This window comes from Aethina tumida, chromosome 1 (genome assembly GCF_024364675.1).
Source record: "Aethina tumida isolate Nest 87 chromosome 1, icAetTumi1.1, whole genome shotgun sequence".
Classification (NCBI taxonomy): domain Eukaryota; kingdom Metazoa; phylum Arthropoda; class Insecta; order Coleoptera; family Nitidulidae; genus Aethina; species Aethina tumida.
The window spans coordinates 74,697,132-74,718,773 of record NC_065435.1 but is presented as its reverse complement, the minus strand read 5'-3'; the positions used below and the strand labels follow the sequence as shown (position 1 = coordinate 74,718,773).

Sequence of the window (21,642 nt, the reverse complement as noted above, 5' to 3'; positions counted from 1 at the left end):
AATATGGGTCTAGTTTAGTTGATATATCCATTGAATCTACTACTATTAGACGTGGTAATGTACACTCAGTATATTTGGTTTACCCTGAAGCTTTCTTGAGGAAGATCATGTACAAAACCTCCTTCAATTCTTTTTTTAAAGCCAACACTGCCATCAGATTTCAGGACTGACAATGATAAATGTCATTCTTCCGCTTCTCTCCCTCCGAGTCATAAAATACTGTGTTTGTAATCACTTCAGTATTACTGATGATAGCCATATTCCTAATCAATGTGTAAAAATCGGCCTCAGTTGAGGTGACGCTTGAACCAATGCAAAGTGTCCCTTAATCAAATCACATATTGAACAAAACCCTTTCCGAGATTTTGCATCTCTTCTCTATTTGACCAGTCCCCATCTATTAGCATTGTTAATCCCCGCGCGTCCGAACTTTTCGACCGAAAATTTCCCCCCACCTCCCCACCGGTTTCTGGATTTGTGCGCCCGTGTTAATGCATGTAAATCCCCCAGACTGGAGATCCTCCAATGCAAAAAGGGGATGTGTAACCAGTGTATGTATGCTAATGTCTTGAAATCGGACGAATTTCCGAACCGTGCGCCCATGAAACAAAACGGTGTGTTTCGTAAATAATTCAGACGTGTTTGCAGTGACGCAGCCGGATCCAATCAGTTGGACCAATATTTGCCAGAAGTTGCGCGCTTCCTAAAAATGTTTATAGACGGCCGGTCGGTGCATGAGCAGCAGCTGAATTATGCAGCCACTGTTCTAATTGAAAAAAACTGAACGGGTCACTGTGTCCCGATTGTTCACTCCAGAATTGCAATTACAAACACAATATGACCGGCACTCAATATTTAACGGCGAACGCAAAAACGTATAAATTCATGCTTTATAAATAACGCACCGATTTAATTATTGATAGGGCGTGTGATATATAAAAATTAAAAGGCCAATTCCCATGATGTATGTTGCTGATGTTTGTATTTATTGGACGCTGGCGTTCATTGATTTCCATTGGATTTGCCATTTTATTTCTTTTTTTTTTAAATGCCGCCAAATAAAAATGTTTTTAAACAATTTTATAATAGTTGAGTAAATGTGCTCAAGTCATTTTCGCATTCATATTTAATGGGGATGCCTTTAACGTGGGGGCGAGCAAAAGAGAGTCCTCGAGGAGTATTAATCCAAAATCCTCCACCTAGTAATTACTTAATTCCCTAAATGTAATCCCCCGCCAAGAAAGTGAGATCCATAAAAACGGAAAATCGTAAAAAAGGGAAAAAATAATACCTTGGATTCTAATTACGGCAAAATCAATTTCGCTCGCTATTTATATTTCATTATTTATCGATCTACGCTTTTACGTTAATTGTAGCATTTTCATTTAAAAAAATGTGTTACATTAAAAACATATTATTTTTTTTTAATGATTTTATTTCACTAGCTAGATTGTAGTTCAAAACAATAGAACCAGTTTTAAACTTTATTTTAATTTTTTAATTCTAAACTTCACTAGAAATCTGTTATTCTAGTTCTAATTTCAATATTTTCATATAATAAATTTATATTTAGAGATTTAGATTTAGATTTATATCTACTTTTCATATTTCAATAATAGAATATTAAACTTAATATCAATTTCAATATTTATATTTTAAACTCAAAATTATTTTTAGTTGTAATACACATCTTTTGGGATGGATAATTTGAATTATGATATTTCAAAAATCAGAATATCAATTGCATTATATAGCTAAAATAAATTTTAATAAACAATGTCATTTCCTGCAGAAATAAAATAAAATTGCAGCAATAACAGAACTTTTAAGTCACTCAATTCCTTAGGAAAAGAATACAAAATTCCACAAAATGCACTTCTTGAGAATAAAAATTTTACAAGAAATGAAATGTTTATTTTTATATCTATTAAATATATAAAAAGTAAAACAAATTTAAGATACTGACCGACCGTCTAGAGCTGTAAATTTTTAAATAATATTACTGATCAAAATCAAAAGTATTTTTAGATTTAATTAATCTAGAAAATTTAAATTATCCACTTTAAAAGGTGTGCAATGTAATTTATTTTATTTATGACTTTGATATTTTAATAATTTAAGATCCAATCCAAATCTCAATTCCAATTCCAATTTTAATATTTAATTCAGTTTTTATATTATTAATACTCAATCTTATGTGAATCACTTTTAATATATTAATAACATAATAGTTAATATAATATCAAGTTCAGTTTTAATTTAATTACAATTCAATTGAAGACAACGACTAACGGCAGTTAAAATTTTAATTTAATATATTCTATGTTTAAATCTTAATTTAAATATTTTAATAATAGGTCTATTTTTAATATATCTATACATATAAATAAAATTGTCTGTGTGTCTGTTTGTAATATTGAAATAATCGTTTTTTACTACATGCATATGAATATAAATACGGTACATACACCAAAATAACATTTTTTACAATTTTTATTTCTCTGTCTGTCTGTCTGTTTGTTCCGGCTAATCTCTGAAATGGCTGAACTGATTTTGACAGGACTTTTATTGCAGGTAGCTGATGTAATAAGGAGTAACTTAGGCTACTTTTATTTTAGAAAAATAAAATAATGTTGCAATGTCCAAGTACTGTCCAGTACCAAGTGCAGCTCACACGCAGCTCACGCGCATGCCACCACTTCTCCCACCAACGATTGATTGATAGTTTCATTTGATTGATAATTTTATTTTTATAATTTCACCGATCTGTTCTTCTTATCTTATCTTAATTCAAAATATTTTGTTACATTTTTACTGCTTTCCTAAACAAAATATAGTGATAATAATTTAACTTTAATTCCAATTTAGTTCCGATTCGAATTCCAATACGAATTTCAATTTCAGTTCCAATTCCAATTTCAATACTAATTTCTTCTTTTTTTTTCAATTGTGCAGCATGAAAATATGTATTTAAAGATGAAATGTCACATTTTTTGGCACAAAACCAAAACCTAATTATTTGGACATGAAAATTGAAAAATTACATTAGCAAATTTTTTATAGCAAATCCAACTACACCACTGGATTAAACTCTCCCTGAAATGGGTATATACCAAATTTCATAAAAAATTATACATATTCATAGTTGTGTGAAAAAAATAAAAATCATATTCTTATCAATTTATATTTATTATGAATTATTAAAAATAGCACAAATTATCTTATTTTTTGGTAGACTGGAATATATAATATAATAATACTAGATTTATACTTAATTTATTCGTCCAGTTCCATTTTCATTTATAATTTTAAATACATAAATTTTAAAAGTTTTTTAATTGAACTTTATATGTGCTATTTGAATGTTACAAGGAGAACCGTTTGATTCAGGAAGTTTCAATCACTTTCGCTCCTTCCTTAAAACTTAATTGGTTCGACTTTTCAGTTTCGGCAGTAAGATATTCCCGGCGAAAAATCCAATGAATACCGGGGGTTTTGGTAAATGCGGCCTAATTTAAAACCGCAGCGGGCAATTCAGATGCGAAATTGGCCCGATATTTCAGACCGGGCCTCCGGTTTCGGGCCCCTTAATGTCGGACACTTATTTTCATTTCGGCGTTGCCGAAATTGATTCGGGCCGCGCGATAAACTATCAATTTTGAAAACGAGCCGACAGGTGTGCGAAAAAAATTGCCTCGGATCGTTTTTAATCAGGGAAATGGGCGCGACCCGGTTTCTTTCAGTCGGATCGTAAAAGTCTCGAATCGAGTGATTAGACGATAATAGGCACAGCTGAAAAATTAATTTCAATGTGGTAGCCACAATCGCTTTCGCTTTCCACCGCTCCACGTTTCCTGAGACGAGTCGAGTAATATTGAGGTCAATATTTGTCATTGTAAACAGGGAAATTCGGCCAAACTGCAAGATTAATCAGTGTTCGCTCCGAACTTCCTTACACTACGTTCAATTTCAATTAAAACCGGAACCATCCACCTGCTACTAATAGGTTTCTAAATTAGTTGTGACTTTCGCAGTCCGCGAAAGTATAAATCCATCGGGTGCCGCCTATAGTAAAATTATTTCCACCGTTCCAATTAAACTTATTGGCCCCAACACCACAAACTCAAACACCCCCGTGTTTTAATATCGATCACGTCACATCCCCGCTTATCCCGGTTACATCCCTTTAGCGTTTTTGATTCACTTACACCCCCACAAATGCACCGTATGCACCCCGTTGCAACGCGCTGATGAAATGCCTCCGCAGGAAATTACGCACGTTTATCCATTTCCCCGGATTTATTTTTAAGTCAACCTACCCCCGCGTCTCGAAAAAGGGTCCCAGTCCGAAATCCGTATTTACATTTTTTCCTAGTGACTCTTCTGCACCGTACAACGTGACCAATTTTATTGCTTAACTATTTTTAATTCGGCCGCACCCCCGACAATGAAACTGCGCGAGTTGCACTCGGATTTATTTTAAAGTGGCCCACCCCCGGTGAATTGCGTCTCGTCGGGGCCGTAATCCGGATCGGGAACACGTTGATTTGCAATCATTGTTTTATTTTTGGGGCGGAGGGGAATGGCGGGCGCCAAAATTCCCGCTTGGTGCGTCATAAAAAGGCCGATGGGAGGCAAATGGAATGGAACAGAATCGGTTTATATTCTGTGTGGACGACGGTAAATCATCTTTCTAATCGGGGGACCAGGCCCCAAAATGGTCTTTTTAGATGTTTTCTCGTTTAATATACTAGAGGATTGTTTAATACAATATTGAGTGACCTTCGTAGTGTGGTAGAAAATTGAATCGTTTTGTCAGTATTTTTATAACATATTCCGAATGTAACAAGTGAAATAAATCAATAAAACTTTGATAGATCAACATTTTTAAAGCGTTACTTTATTGTTTTATGATAAATAAACTATAAAATATGTTCATACACACCAGAATGTTGTTTAGATCAACACTTCTACAATGTAGAACATAACAGACAATTTTATATTGGAAAATTTGCACTTAAACTTTTATGCAAGTCACATAAAATGGCAATTTGCTTTTTCCTCCTTTTAAATAATTCCTTTCATCTTGCGGAACCGAAGATAATAGTTTTATAGATAACTGTTGACAGTTTTACGAGATCGGTCTTAAATAACCTTAGCTATTAAATTCAAATTTTCTTAAACAAACCAATAAAAATAAACATTCCATTTTATTGCAATTATATTATCAAATTTTAAAAGCAATCAAATTATTTACTAAATCGTTAAACGAAATAAATGCAATTTTTTTCATCCAGGCAATTTCCGGGATTCATAAAAAACACATCAAATAACATGAGAAAATCCTAAAAGTCCCCCCTTACGTAAACATACGTCTCTAAAGAACGTTGCCAAATATTATTTATTCTTAAGTAACTTACTATCTAGTTTTCTATGGACTGACCAGCTTCAACACAATAATACTTATTATTTAACAACTGTATATATATAACTTAATCCATAAGCTAAAAAAAATACATTGGTGTTGGAAATTATTGATGTTCCTTCTACTCTTATACATTTCTAGATCAATTAATTAAACATTGAGGATTGTTGAATCCCCACAAATGTTTCAACAATTGTCTTATATCATCATAAGAAAAATATAACATTAAGTATTTATGAAAAAATATATTCCTAAATAAGTCTTTTTTATAGTTCAAGATTCAAGCTATTACAAATATATTTTGTTTACAATATGAGTTGAAAAATGAATTCTTAACTAATTTTTGTGATATTTATTATATCACATTATTACAATTTCTTTTTTTCCTAGTTCCAATTAGAAAGGCCACTGGAATAATTATGTAATGTTGGTATCTGAATAAAGTGTATACTTTTCGTTTAATCTGGATGCAAGTAATTCGGAAGATTCCTTTGAGAAAAGTTTAGAGTTCAGTTACAAAGTTAGTGACGTACTTGTTTCTGTACTTTTTCCGGCAGCGTAGAAAGATTACTGAAGGATGGAATTTATAAAAACTATATTTTTGTTTCTTTATACTCTAAAGAAACAAAAATATAGTTTTTATAAATTTCATCCTGTACGCACAAAAATTAACACGTGTTGTTGTTTTGAAAATAGCACAAGCACAGACGATGGCTATTTTGCTGTCAGTGATTTTTCTACTGTACTAATTTTTGGGTGCAAAATTTCGAACAAATCTAGTTATTGAGAAACTATTTCTATTGGATAATATTGGCTATTAAAAAAGAATCAAAAAGAGTTAAGCTTTTATAAATTGTTAGGCAATATTGGTATCAGGATATAGTAATATTTGGATCCAAGTAATTCGGGAAATTCCTTTGAGTGATGCAGGTGTATGATATCATTTAGAATTATTAGAGGTTCAAAATCATTAGTAGAAAAGTGTTGTAGGATGAATGTATAGAACCTTTTACATAATTTGATGTATACTAAATGCTTATGTATAGAGATGATTATTTTTATAAATCTTTGCCATAGACAATATTACAATGATATTGATCGAATACCACAATATAAATCGAAGTTGATTAAACAAACTCATCACATAGATAGACAAATTATGATTGGCAATTTGCTTTTAATATTAATGTAGGCGCCGCGGGTGGTCGGCGGCTTCGTTTTTCAATATACACCGACCAGGTCCAATAATTCAACGTTTTTAATAAAAGAGAGCCGAATACGAATTGCACGGCATGACGGGTATAATTGATGACATCATCTCGCCGCGAATTCGAATTTAATTTGAAAAAAATCGCTAATTCCGCACACTTTTAATTCGAGTCGTCGTCGTCGTCGTCGTCGTCGTAGGTGACAAACGATACAAGTTGGATTGCGGGGGTGCAGGAACGTTTCCAGAATCCAATAATGGCAGTAATAATATGCAAAGGGGACGAACACCTCCACCCCTACTTCTCTACTAGCAGCAGTAGCAGTAACATTGTAGTTGGGAACACAGCGGGGCATTCACTCGAGTGGACCCGACTGTGTGTTTGCCTTTCCATTCAGGCATTTAGGTTTATGAATAGTGATTATTTGCTACTTTGTTGATTAACAATCGTGATTGACATAGTTGGGGGGATATTGTTTCGGCTTATGAAAACTGATGGTTAGCAAATCCCAATCCAATTCCCGCACCAATATTTGCACTCTTACCCCGTTTACAGTTGTTGTATTCGCTTTACCTGTACAAAGGCTATTAATAACATACAAAGAAGCCAGATTCCGATACACAAAACTACCGTTGCACATCCCATTCGACCCCCTCGCAAACACCCCTCAAGCAGTGTGACTCCTGTATTGGATTGAGCAATAAGCGGTGATTTATATGCCCTATTAATTAGTCGATTACGCGTTCAGATGCATACAATGTGCTCACACCACTTTAACCGTTGCCCAACAGTAGCGTACCATCCAAACTATCACATCTCGAGTAAAATTCAACTAAATTAGATTCTCGCCGACGCGTCGGAGAAAACAATTTTTACATATAATAGACATATTTATTCGCACCCTTCAGATTGGGGCAAAATCAAGTTAATAATAGGCGTCGGTGTTTGACAAGCCGGTTTTCTGATAAACCGACAATGGGGGTAGAGCCCGCCTTTCAATAACCGCCACCGCATCCGTCAAAAGTACAACCTCCCCCGCGACGTACAAAAACCACACTTTTCCCAACGCCAGTATTTAAATCGAACCCGATATCGCATTTCCGTCATTGTGTCCCGGAACAATCCGGACCGGGTGCATTTCTGGAGGGTGCAAGATGTCACCCCACGAGGGAAGGTATTCCAGGACGGGTATTGATGAGTTGCCGTGGCGAGAGAACTAGTTTGCACACAACCCGGCGACAATTCGAACTTCCTAACCGCATTTTGTGCGACCCATAATAATTAGAATTTCTCGATATGACGAGTGTTTGCAATAAACAGTTTAAATCGTAAAGATTTTTAGTAATTATTCCGATGAAAGTTTGCGTGGTGCAGAAGAACAGGATGCGGCGGTGGACCGGAGCCAAAGCCGCCACCCGTGCCCATTTCCATATTCATCCGCAGTCAAATGAAAACTAACGGCGGCGGCGTAATAAAGATGAATTATGGGCGGCGGGGGTTGAGGAGGCGGCCGGTTCCCGTTCCCGCGCGCGGACCCGAACATCGAAATGCACTCAGCGATCAGCACACGCACACAGACACACATCGGGGATCAGAGAACAGAGAACTAGGAGATCGGGTTCTCTAATGACGGATGCCGGTGGAATTGATTGCTCCGATTGCGAGACAAACGTCGACCGCTGTCGTTTGCGATACACTCGGCTGCGGGGGCGGATTGATGGGGTGAGGCGAGACAGGGTCCCGCGGGAGGGATAATGTTGTCGGTGAAAAAGACCAGCGTCGATGTGGGTCACTTGCAACAAACGAACAAATCCTGATTGATTAGCTGATGCTGATCAACATTCCAAGAGGAAAATTTATTTATTTATCTCATCATATTCCTTATTATTGTCAGAATCAATATTAGCAATTGACGGAGCAGAAGCTTTCTTATAAAAATTAATATTTCATTTGGCCCATATTCTACTTTTTAAACGTAAATTCTATTTTATAGAACTAACGCATTCTCCATTTTTTAAAGTAAATTGTGCATCTGTTTTATGGAGTAAAGTATTTATTATTCGCCACACAAAAAATCCTAATTGATTAGCTAATCAACAATGCAAAGTTAAAATTTATTTACTTACATATTCCGTTTTTACTTTCATGTCAGAAATACAATCAAAATTAGTATTAACAAATGAAGACATGATGGCTCATAACGTAGTCTCTGATATACAATAAATCTTGATTGATTAGGTGATCAAAAATTCAAGAGACAAAAAGGATTTATTTACCTTGTTTTATATTTTTTTAGGTAATGAATACTATCAAATTCAATACTCACAAATGGAACCCATCAATTTACTATAAAAATATTATTATTTCGTGTGTCACATTCTCTATTTTATTAAATGGTGTTTTCTAGAACACATTCTCCATTTTTAAAAAATAAATGCTACGTTTTATTCTGTTGTATCCTTTGTCACACAACAAGTCCTGATTGATTAGTTACGGTTACTTTCGTGATACCTCAGTGTTTTATGAATTGTGAAAATGTTTAATGACAGATATACGTTTTTATTTGCAGAAAAATAAGAATGATACTAATAACTGTACGTGATGGATTTAAAAATAAATTAAGAAAAAAAAACAATTCAAATCAATATTAACAAATATAAATACTTATGTCATATAGCGTAAGCTTTAGTGGATAACAAATTCTGATTGATTAACTTATCAGCAATTCAAGAGGCAAACAGATTTATTTACATAGTTTCGTATTTCTGATTTTTTCAGATAATGAATATAATTAGATTCAATACTCATGAGTGGAAATTTATAAACTAACAAATCAAACAATTCCCTATAAAAATAATATTTTGTTTGCCACATTCTTTATTCTTTCTTTTTTTCAGGTAAGAACAACAATTAAAATCCATAGTAACAAATGTAAGTACTTATAACAAATAACTTAATTTTTAATACACAGCAAATCCTGTTAAAAAAATTATTTATGTAATTTTATATTTCTTTTTCTATTGGATAATGAATACAATCAAATTCAATACTCACGACTGGAAGTTTGTAAACAAATAAATCAACAAATTTCCTCTATAATATTATTATTTTGTCTGCCACATTGTCTATTTTAATAAATGTTGTTTTGTAGAACATATTCTCCCTTGACTGATATTTTATATGCAGAATAGAACTTTGCTAATACCTGTACGTGACGGATGGGAAAGAAATTAAAGAAAACAAAACAATAAAGATTTATTTAGTTACTCTCATATTCCTTCTTTTTTCAGGTAATCGACATAATCACAAACAATAGTGACAATTGAAGATTCATAAACTATGAAATGATTTCTGATAAAAATATTATTTTATCCGGCGCATTCTCCATTTTTTAAAAATGAACACTACGTTTTGTAGAAACTGGAGTATCCTACGCCACTTTGTATAATAAATTTTTATTTAATCTTTGGCGCCTTTTGTAATAAATTATTGTTTCAATTATCCTTTACCATTTATCAAATCGAGTAATATTTTTCCCGGTTGTATAAAATTTGCAGCGATTGTGTTCGAGATAGTTTGTGCTAAACGAGTTACGTTTCTCTCGAATCGAATTCCAGCGTCCGAATTTAATCTTTTTTACGGAGTGCTATATTAATTTACGTTTTCCAAACGTTCCTTAATTAACGTCGCCGCAATTTTATTATTAGATTCCCGCCGGTTTCGTAACGATGCAAACAATGTAAATGTTTAAATCAAAAGATAAATTGTTGTAATCCCATACTATAGACACGATTTGCGAAAATTCATAATGTTGCACGATGCCGACGAAATTATAGCTTCTAATAAATTATATGTCCCTCCGAAGAACAATGGACGGCCGAAATAATAAACGCAAAAGATAATGTCGTAAAATGGTTTAGGTTGCGTTGCTTTTTAGTTTTGGTTTACATATTTCGGTCGTAAAGGCTTAATTAAATGCGCGGAGCTTTCATAAATTCAATGTTGGAACAACTAAAGGATTATGCGGAGTCTCAGGATAAACTCTTTCAATCTGCTTTAATATTCATTCATAAAGAACACATAAATGTTATTTTTTTTAATTATTTTTTCATAATTAAATTCATGAATTGGCCCATAAATGTTTTTACATTGCAAGAATGATTGTGAAATTCTTTCGCACCAATAAAAGAAGGGTCGTAAAAAGTTCGCTTCTGGAAATTGTGCCGTCAATTATATATTTTTAATTATTCCCGTCGTGAAATAAATAAGTTTTTACTGATGGTCTCTTTCTCCTGCGCCGCCTAGGACCTAAATTTCCCTCGGAATGAGCCTCGGTCACTCATTAATCGGAAAAAAAGGGAAAAAAGCGCAATCGACGAGCGGCTAAAATCAATACGGGGGCCAGATGAGAACAATCCGGCGTTTTATCAATAAAAATTCATTTACTTTTATTAGCGGAAAGGGTTCAAGAGCGTTTTTACGATCGTCGTAAAACACTATGATTTAGATCATTGCCGGTTAATATACTGTTTCGGACCCCGTTTTATTTGGTGTGCTACAGTTTGTGCTACAAGCTGTCGAATTCTGGCGTAAAGTTCATTATGAGATACTAAAGCAGTCGACTACGCGGATCCCTTTATTATTTCAAGTGGCATTCAAAGATTCTCTCTCGACCGCTTAGAAAAGCGAGTGAACTAAATAAAGCTTTGTGTGTTGCTCCCCCAGTTGATTTCAATTATCAATTACGTTGTACGTACGTCACACGTCAGGATTCGGGCTATAATTAAAAGAAGTGCGCGTTCCCGTGTTTTGTGAATTTCTATTTTTTTTTTATCTTAAATACAATTCGTGAAGTAGGAAATAAATCTCGCGCGGCGCTAAATACCTGGTTGCAATTTGCCTGGAACTGCATTTTCCATGTGATTTACGGCGGCTCGGGAATTATACATATTTCGTATGAGAGTTAGAATTCCTCGGCAGTTTAAAATTGGCGTGCACGAACGCGCGATTTATGCTTGATTTACAGGTGTTGATATTGAGTTTGCGAGTTATTTTTTTCCACAGTTCCGATGTGGAAATTTACAATCCCCCGAAGCCACACGTCGGTTGTTTGTTGTGCATATGTTTCGGAATGTTTCCGTGGCGCACGCCACAAAAATCAGTAATAAATAATTATCAATTATCTGCGACGGACACGTCAATATTCAGAGTAGATTCGATTTTACACACGCGTGTGTAAGGACAGTTCACAGACCCCGCTGAATTTTTCATTTGAATTCAATGGGGGGTTGGATGCTTGAGCGCCATCTAGTTTGGAATTGTCAAACGGTTGTATGTAGATGCTATTTAAAAAGAGCGTCGCTTCTCAAAGTTTATCTATTGAACCACAGAGGGCGCCACCAGTCATTTGAATGCTTAAATTTTCGCAGTGTTCTACTATCTGAACACTAACAACTTCAAGTTTAGAAACTAGATGGCAACACTACATATAAGTTTAAGCACAGAGAAATTTTGCTTTTATTATATAACATAGATGTCGCTACATATAATCTAGTATAAGAGATTTAAATAAGGCTATGTTTCATAATTTAATTTTATTAAAAAATTTCAAATTTAAATATTCGTAGTAATTACAAAAATTAGACTTATTATATAGTGATCAATATATGAAACTGTAATTAAACCCATGTAAAATGTTGTCAATCTAACAAATATTGTTATATAGTAGATATGTGCCAAACTGTCCAATACTCTGTGGGGTCTAGCAAAAATTTTTCTTAATGCGAAGGGTGTTCTTGTGATTTATCTTTATATAATGTTATTTTACTAGTTTAAATCGGGAGAGTAATTACAGGGTGAGTAGTGAGCGATTAATAATATAATATACATTGTAATAAAAGTCCAACAGAAAACGAGACAAAAAATAGTACAATTTGTAACAAACCTTATTCAACAACTTTTTTATGTATTTTTAATTTTTCAATTATTGCAACCCAAATAATTTTTATCTGCTTTAAGTTTTTTTATCTCATTCTCTGTTGGACTTTTATTAGAATTTTTTTTAAGAAATCGATTTATTTAGAAGTTATGAATCCACCCTATTTAAAACCAAACTATTTATAATAATTTGTTAAATAAATTACCAAAACAACTCAGTGTTTGTTATTAAATCGATATTTCTACAAAAAATAAATATTACAAGTTATTATTTAGACACCAGAATACAGTTTTGGTGTCTTGGTTATTTCTGAATTGTTGATTGTGCTTATAATATTCATCAGGGAGCAACATTTTACAATTTCACTGTATTTTCATAATAATATAACATATAATAATAAAATAAATAAAAAATTATAATTTTACAAACTTATCAAAATGAAATGGTTAGTTGAAAACATATCATTAACAAACATTTTCGTAAATTAAACTAAACAAATAGTACAAAATGATAAAATGAGCATAACGTCCTGATCCTTAACCAATACAGTAATTATTTTTTTCCATTGAAATTGGTGATTTAATGAAAACCTCGTTATCCCCTTGAAACAGTCTACCGTAATTAAAATCGCAATAGTTTAATGAACGAATTCGTTATGTTAAATAACATTGGAAAAATATTTTTGCAATGCCGTCCGGACAAATTGGGTTATTTATAATTAACGACGATCCGAACAATAAATCGCAACAGTAATGACTAATTTTATATTAATTACCTGTTAAAAATTTTACGATTTGTTTTATTAACCCATCAATTACTTCAAAATAATAACGGTAATAATTTCGGCAAGCATTTCGAAACGGTTCAAATATTCATAGATCATAAGCTTTGAGCCGAGCACGTTTTCGCAAATTGGCGCGTAAATTATTCACAGAAATCCATCTTGGAGCACAACAATTATTTATTCTCGGCATCTTCATGCATGGTATAATGCCGAAATCATACAAAGCCTTTTCCAGCTAAAACACATCCTATTTTAAGCAGCAGGTTGTAATCAGATACGGGTTAGATAAATCATTAAAGAGGGATGATGTTAATTGTATCCACGTTGTAAAAAAATAAGGGCGACTTGGGTTAATAAGCCACATTCACGTCTCCGGTTACAGAAGCACGTCAGAATGTTTAAAATGTAATATATCACGTTTCGGTCGGACTAAATATTAATTGAATTTTAACAGACCCTCAGTTATGACATCGACTTACGTACGTTTTATATATATTTTTAATTAAATCTTCTCGTTCATCTTTGTAATTCATATTTCTGTTTATCGATTATGACTTAGTGGAATTCTTAGTAAACTAGAAACATAATAAACTTATGTAACTTTATTATTGACATAAATACATTATGGCATATTGATGAAGACATGTATAGTAAAAAATGACCCACATGGATTAACCGAGAAATCGTGTTAAAGGGTTTAGTAGTTATTGCGGTCATTTGTAACCAATCTAAATGTGATAAATAACAATATAGGGCTTCGTTATGTGCCAGTTCGTCGAGACGACTTCATTTTTTTAATTAATTATCACGTAACCCTCATGGGAACTAACACCCCCAAAAGATAAAGGACATATTCTACCAGGAATATCGAATTTCACCCTCCGACACTTGAAAAGTGTGCAAATTGGCAGGTTTGTGAGTAGTGTGAATAATTCATTTGATGTTAATGAGATTGTGCATGAAGAAGTAATTTTATTTACTAATTAAATCTAGCACAACTCCAAACAAACAAATTTCTTCTCGATCTCCATTGTTTTCCATCCTTTTAGCAAGATTAAAAATTAACAAGCTCCAAGCTCAAAATTGAATTAAACTTCATTGAACAGTTTTAAATATGGATTCTCGTCCATCGTGAACAGTTTGCATATTTAATATCTTGAATAAGCAAGAGTTTTATGAGCATTCCGGACGCAGTCATCCCCTTTGTCATCTCGTGGCGTGCAGATAAAATCGTACATTTTTTATCGCCGCGTTTTACGACCAGAACGCTAATGTTCTATTTGTTAAACACAATACCTACGCGAATGCAATTTTACTCCCGGAATTTCTATTGAAACGAGTGTTAATAAAATTGTTCTCGGCAACGGATGATTTTACGGCGCAATAATAGAGAACAACTGGTAATCTAGAAATGACTAAATAATGGCATTTTGAATAATTGAATCCCATAACAGGATCCTCCATCTGTTTCGGGGGACGCAACGTATCCGGGGGGAATTACACGGGTCGCCCCCTAAAGCGCGGGGATTATGAGGAATGTGCGTTCAAAAAATTAACGTCCACGCATGATTCTCGCAGATGGGATTATACGCAACAATTCGGTTTGCTTTGTACATCTCTCCCGGGCTCGTCAATTAACATAATCGCGTTCTCCCTATTTTTAAGTGTAATGTTATTATTTTAGTTTTCATGGGGGTTGCGATTAAAGAAAATGTGTCTGATACCGAATAGTTGAGAGTTAGATAATATGTAATGGAAACGTCGCGCCTAATATAAATTTGTCAGCTGTGTCATAAATTAAGTTGTTGACTTCGTATTATTCCGAAATTTAATTAAATTATGCAAACAAAAACTGATTAATTCAGTATCACTGCATTTAAAATACATAAATGGAAATCACAAATATTAATGTATTGTCTGACAGGACGGAACGATTATTAAACATGTTCATTTCATTTTGACGTTGACCAAAAATATGCTTTATCATTTCCAACGGGATATAAATAAAAGATGGTGCTTGAAGTTTATGAACATTTGCAAAAGATTTCTGCCCCGGGTGAGGATCGAACTCACGACCTTAAGATTATGAGACTTACGCGCTGCCTACTGCGCTACCGAGGCATATGTACCACTTTCTAAAATCCATTTTCGAGGGGCTGTTTCGTATCGTTTTCGAAATGAATAACATGCATTGAAATTAATCGTCATTAATATGCCGAGAACGTATTAATTCCTACTAATTGTCCGTACAAGTTCTTAATTCATCACGATTTCCGTTCCCAGGCGTGCGTACATCAACTAATGACACCAGAACCGTCCGAAATTACTCGTTGAATGCAAATCGACCGATCTTTTTTTTAAACCGAAACACAGGAGATGCAGGTTCGATTGATAAGGATGCCGGCGACGGGAACCGGGGTCGCCGGGACGACACACGGGATAAAGATAACGGGAACGCAGGGAGAGAGCGCGTCAGAGATAGGCACAGTTTACTAATTAATGGCGGGGGATTATATGGTAATGGAGACTAGTTTATGCGGCTGATTATGCGGGCCTCGATTATTGAAATTGCGCCCTACACACAGCCACAACATGTATCGCCCTGTTATTTAACATCGTCCCGCGGACCTGGCGCGCGTGTTACGCCCTAATTATTTCCAATGTCTGTCAATGTAACTTCGCAAAGATGAAATTACGGAAATTGACTCTGGCATTCAATTAATTAAGACATAAACGGTACTTCTTATTTGCTTAGTTGAAGGATCTTTACCTAACATACATATTGCCTTTGGATTTTGAAGCAATTGAAATAGCTTTTAAATATAATAAATTTTAGAAAAATAGACAACTAACTCGAAAATGTAGACTAAACTTCTGTTGCTTCTGTACTTATTTGGTACGGCTGAGATACAAAATAAAAGTTATAAAAGCTGTATATTATCTAGATGTAAATAAAATACTACATTTGACACCAACAAGAATATTGTGTAAGCGTTATGAATGGTATGAAAAGGGTTATTAAAAAAATGTTAAATTTTTACAAAATGAATTGTAATTTTGCTACGAAACCATATATTATGTAAGTATACTTTATTTTTTTTTTAATTTAAATTTGTTACATTTATTAAACTATTTTATTTATATCTCAGATAGCAAAAATTATATTATTTTAACTTCTATAAAAGTCAAATATAAGATCTAATGAAAATGATTTTTTAACCTCTTATTACAGTTAAATTTAAGCTATATTTACGAAGATATACATAATTTATTCACAATTAAATTGTTACATATTTAAATAAATTTATATGTAAAAAAATTATCCTCTTTTACAACACAACTAGTTATCGCTGAAATCGATCGATTTCTAGGTACCAATGGCATTAGATTGTAACAAATGTATTATCATAATAAGTTTTAATATATAATGTAATCTCCTACATAAAATAAACAAAATTGTAACAACAGAACTTTTATACTAATAATGAAACTAATATCACAAAATTCCTTGAGAAAATTAATAAAATAAAATTAATTAAAATTTAAAAAAATAACAAAATATTAACGCAACATTTTCCCAATCAGTACTTGGTCGGTTCCATAATTGCTTTAACATATTCCAACCTTCTTGGCATACATAAAAATAATGAACAAATAAATTTTTGACCCATAGCATTAGCAAGCTTCTCCTAATTTTAAGACGGGTGATTTCGTGTGTAAATTTTTTAAGACAGTCCAAGACTTCAAGTCTAGTGAACGCAGGAGCCGGTGCATCCGAGTAAGTGATATTGTTGAGCATTCATAGTTTCTCGATTTAATATGAGCATCTCCATACGTATTTTAAAAAAAATCCATCTACACTGTTACAGAACCACCACAAAAGCAACAGTTGGAGTTATGGATTGCTCATAACATCTCTCTCCACATTCACGTCCTAGATTTACTGTCTAAACCTAGACTCAACTGTGAAGAAACAATACGAACGAAAAATTCGACTGTAGTGTATAGGAGCTTATCGTTGGCCCATGGTCTACAAGCAGCCCGATGTTATTTAACAGACGAAACCTGGATGTGGAGAATGTGCGATTTCGTCTAGCATAAATAATCAGAAAACGGTCTTCGTTGTCAACCACGATTTCGCGACTTATTACATTTTGTGAGATATTATATATTTAGGCTACTTGTTGAATCAGATTGCCATATTCGAAAATTTTTTATTATAGCGGCAAGATCTTCAGAAGAATCTTCCAGACCTTTTATAGAGCTAAGCAACAAATAAATTAAGAATGAACCAAATAAAATGTGTACAAATCCACAAAATGCTCTTTTTAGAAATAAACATTTTTCAAGAAAAGAAATGTTTATTTTTATGTCTGTTAAATATATAAAAAATAAAATAACCTTAAAATACTGACTTTACAACATATTGAAAATATTTTTAGATCTATTTAATCTAGAAAATTCAAATTATTCACTTTAAAAGACGTGCAGTATAATTTATTTTATTTGTGATTTTGATGTTTTAATTATTTAAGATCCAATCCAAATTTCAATTCCAATTTCAATTTTAATATTTAATTCTAATTTTAATATTCTAATAATACACAATCTTATGTAATTTTAGTTTTAATTCTAATTACAATTTCAATTGTAATATTTTAATTTAATAACTATATTTGGATCCTAATTCAAAAATTTTAATTTTAATTCCACTTTTAATATTTGAATAATATAAAATGCGTTTACTGGAAATATTTATTAAATATGTAATGCCTAGAGTTGCAAATATTCAAATAATATTATTGGTCAAAATAAAATATATTGAAAATATTTTTAAATCTATTTAATAAAGGGAATTCAAATTATTCACTTCGAATGACGCACCGTGTAATGAATCAATCTTTGGTAAGTTAACTAATTAATTGATTGATTTTTTCACAAAGGTAACTCTGGTAAATATAAAGTATTAACATTTGATCATTTTAATCACACGGAACAATACTAGTAAGAGGTGGAAGGAGCACCGAAGACGTCAGCAGATATTCCGACACCCGAACCCGCCATTGTGTTATGTTAAAATTTTAATAAATATATCAGAATAATATATTGTATCTGATAATTATATTTATAAGAAATTTTTTCAATTAATATTTCATTATTTCGTATAATATTTCCGAATGAACAAGTCACGTTCCTAGGAAAAAAATGGGAAGAGAGGAAAAGAGCGTCGAAATGTGAAAGTATTAACGCCCAAAGAAAAAACATTGTCATCGATCGGCTCATTAAAATCGTAGTCATTTGTCGGCCGACTGACCGAAAATAGATCGGGCGACAAATTAACGTCGAAAAGCCACAAGAAAAAAAAACGGCGTCAGGTTTAAAAATAACTTGCTTATATCATTTGCAATGTAACAAACGACGCGTTCATCGCAAGAAGACAGACCTTAAACAAATATTTGAGGCGAATTAATCCTGGAATCGGAAACCCCAGACGGTGTCGTTCCAAAAGAAATTTTGTTTCGTCTTAAGAGTCACATGTTTCTGATTTTTAGGAAAATTTGTATCCGGAGAATAATGGATATTAATATGTGGGTTATCAAAATTATTTAATAGTATTTAATATAAAGAACATATAAATGAACAATAAAAATCTTAATATTTTTATGAAATATATTAAATATAAATATGAAATAAATTGTTAATTTATTGAAATTTATTTTCACAATAAAGTACCTTATTTTCTAATATTAATTGGTTTTTAGTATATGTTTGTATATAAAATATTCATTTCCTATTTTTAAAATTAATTAAAATATTTAAATTTTTACTTACCCCCATCTGATTATAAGCACAACTTCACAAATAAACGAAATACTAAACCTATCTTCTCTTGTCTAAATATTGGCTTGTAATACATATTTTCTGAAGGAAGATTGAATTTTTAGTAATAAATACTGAATGGTCTTTCACACATTAAGTGAATCACTCAGAGCCAGCAGAATAGCATTGAATAGAGAATAAAAATACGTTTGGAATCAGATTGACAACATTTTCCACATTTTTTATTCGATATTGAAATTATGTTTCATTTAAAAGTTATCAGTGAGAGACATTTTACACCTCACTGTATTACAAATTGAAGCACCAATTTTTAAAAACAAATACATTAATTTAGCACTTTTCTATTTTATATTTAAATTGTAATAATATATTAAATGCATATTGTTGCCTCTCGGCTACATTCAACAACAATCATATGATTGAATTTCCCACAAGAGCAAATATCACATTGCTGCATGAAATAGCCGTTCGAGCAAATACACCAAATCCACAGAATATGTTTACACTAAATGTGGGAAAATAAGTAGGATCTTATGTATAATAAAAATAATTAATTAATTAATTAATTTTCATTTAATTAATTTTAAAGATATACATATTTATAATATGTTTAATAAATATTATTATCTTGGTAGATTATATATAAAAGAAAGAGAGAGAGATTCGAATAAAAATAAAGGTGTGAGATGTGAGAAATTCTAATTGGCTAAAATTAAAGTACGTAATTACGCACTGAAATTTTGATTGATTTTGCGGAACAACACCGAGACGTGTGCACACACACACGTGTCGACAGGCATGATTTTTCGGGAATGCCGCAGTTTCATGGCGGCGTGGAAATACACGGTCGTCGAGCTTCGAGCGCAGCCACTTCCGGTAAATAAGACTCATTAGGACGCGGCACATTTTTCCGCCAGACGAAAGAGAAACAGGGAGCGAGTGGGGCGGCCTTAATGGGCCGCGCCAATTAATAACGCTTTTCGTGTTTTTTCCACCGATTGTTTTGCTGTGTCTGGATATTCAACTGATTTTCGATTTCATCGTTATTTCAAAAAAAAAAACACACAAAAACACAAACGAATTATATGAATATTTTTTGTACCTATACCAAAATTGCATTGGTTTTACATTTTGAGAAATTTCTGATGCCATATATACGAAAAACAGTTTTTCTGGAGTAAAAGTCTTAAATGTTAATGGTTCGAAATATTGTTCAAAAATAATATTTATGCAAATCCAATGTCGGTAACTATCAATAATTGAATGTAAAAGGAAAATTATTTCATCGTCTTCTCATATGTTTCAACTTTTAAGCATTAAGAATAACAGAAAACAAACAAAAAAATCTTGTCATTTCTTAATATTTACTATAATATATATGTAACATATATTCTAAACTCGTAGACACAGTAACACATATAATTATAAAAAGTTTATTAGGGCTCGACCAATTAATTCATCGATATCAGCATTAGTAGCAGAGCTGATAGTCCAATAATTTCATCATCGGCCTCGCCATCAGCAAAATTAGAAAACTTCAGGCTGATATATCGGCGTTGTTCTATTTTTTTTCTTCTTCTGTGAACTGAAATACAAATTCATAAAAAAAAGAATTATACTTTAATAATTGTACAATCGATAAAGATACTCTCGATGTTTGTTCTCGTGAATTACGGCTCTCAAAATTTTTTATTTCATTATTCTTGTATTCTTTTTATTATTTACTAAATATACTCATGTTCAAATTTAACGAATATTAAACTTTTATCATTTAAAATGTATCCACTTTAATCAAATGAATATATAGCAATATATTTTATTAATTTATATGAAAACAACACGAAAAAGAAAAAAACTTTATATGTTTCCAAACAAGTTAACACAATACAATGTGCATTTAGTTTATAACTGATTACAGTAGTGTTTCCACAGATATTTGTGAAAATTTGTTCGGATAGTTGTGTCTAGACGTAAATTAACTCCAGATGAGAGAGCAATTGGAATGTTGGAATATGAAGTCAATCAGGTCAAAATCGCAGGTAGACTCCATGTTGCACAAAGTGTTATTTCTCCCTCAAAGTGTATTTGATTTTATCAATGTGACTCTGCTTCGGAAAGATCAAGATGTGGTGGACTAAAGAAAACTACCCAACATGAAGACTGATATTTGTGATAGAATGCCAGTAGGGGTCCTAGAGAGCTTTCCTCGCAATTAAAACAGAATTAGGCTGTACAATGATAATCGTCTAATTTGCTTCTGGTCCAGAAAAGTTGTTCCAAGACTCAAGAATTTTAGACATTATTGTATGGGAAAAAATTGTTATAATGGTCGTACATATGTCAAGGCACGACAATCAGTCCGACATACGCAAGGAACATTATTAATTAATGTATTCTACCAAATTTTCAAGCTGCTATTGGCGAGGTCTTCGTTTTTGTGGACGAT

General features: G+C 32.6%; 1 protein-coding gene and 1 non-coding gene across 2 annotated transcripts in view; one reads left to right on the top strand and one right to left on the bottom strand.

Annotated features, from left to right (window-relative positions):
- Positions 1–21,642, top strand: part of LOC109603900 (uncharacterized) — a 207,846-nt gene that overhangs the window by 76,052 nt on the left and 110,152 nt on the right. The gene's annotated exons all lie outside the window — the stretch shown is intronic.
- On the bottom strand, positions 15,404–15,476 carry Trnam-cau (transfer RNA methionine (anticodon CAU)). The gene has a single exon. It is a non-coding gene; the product is annotated as a tRNA-Met (tRNA).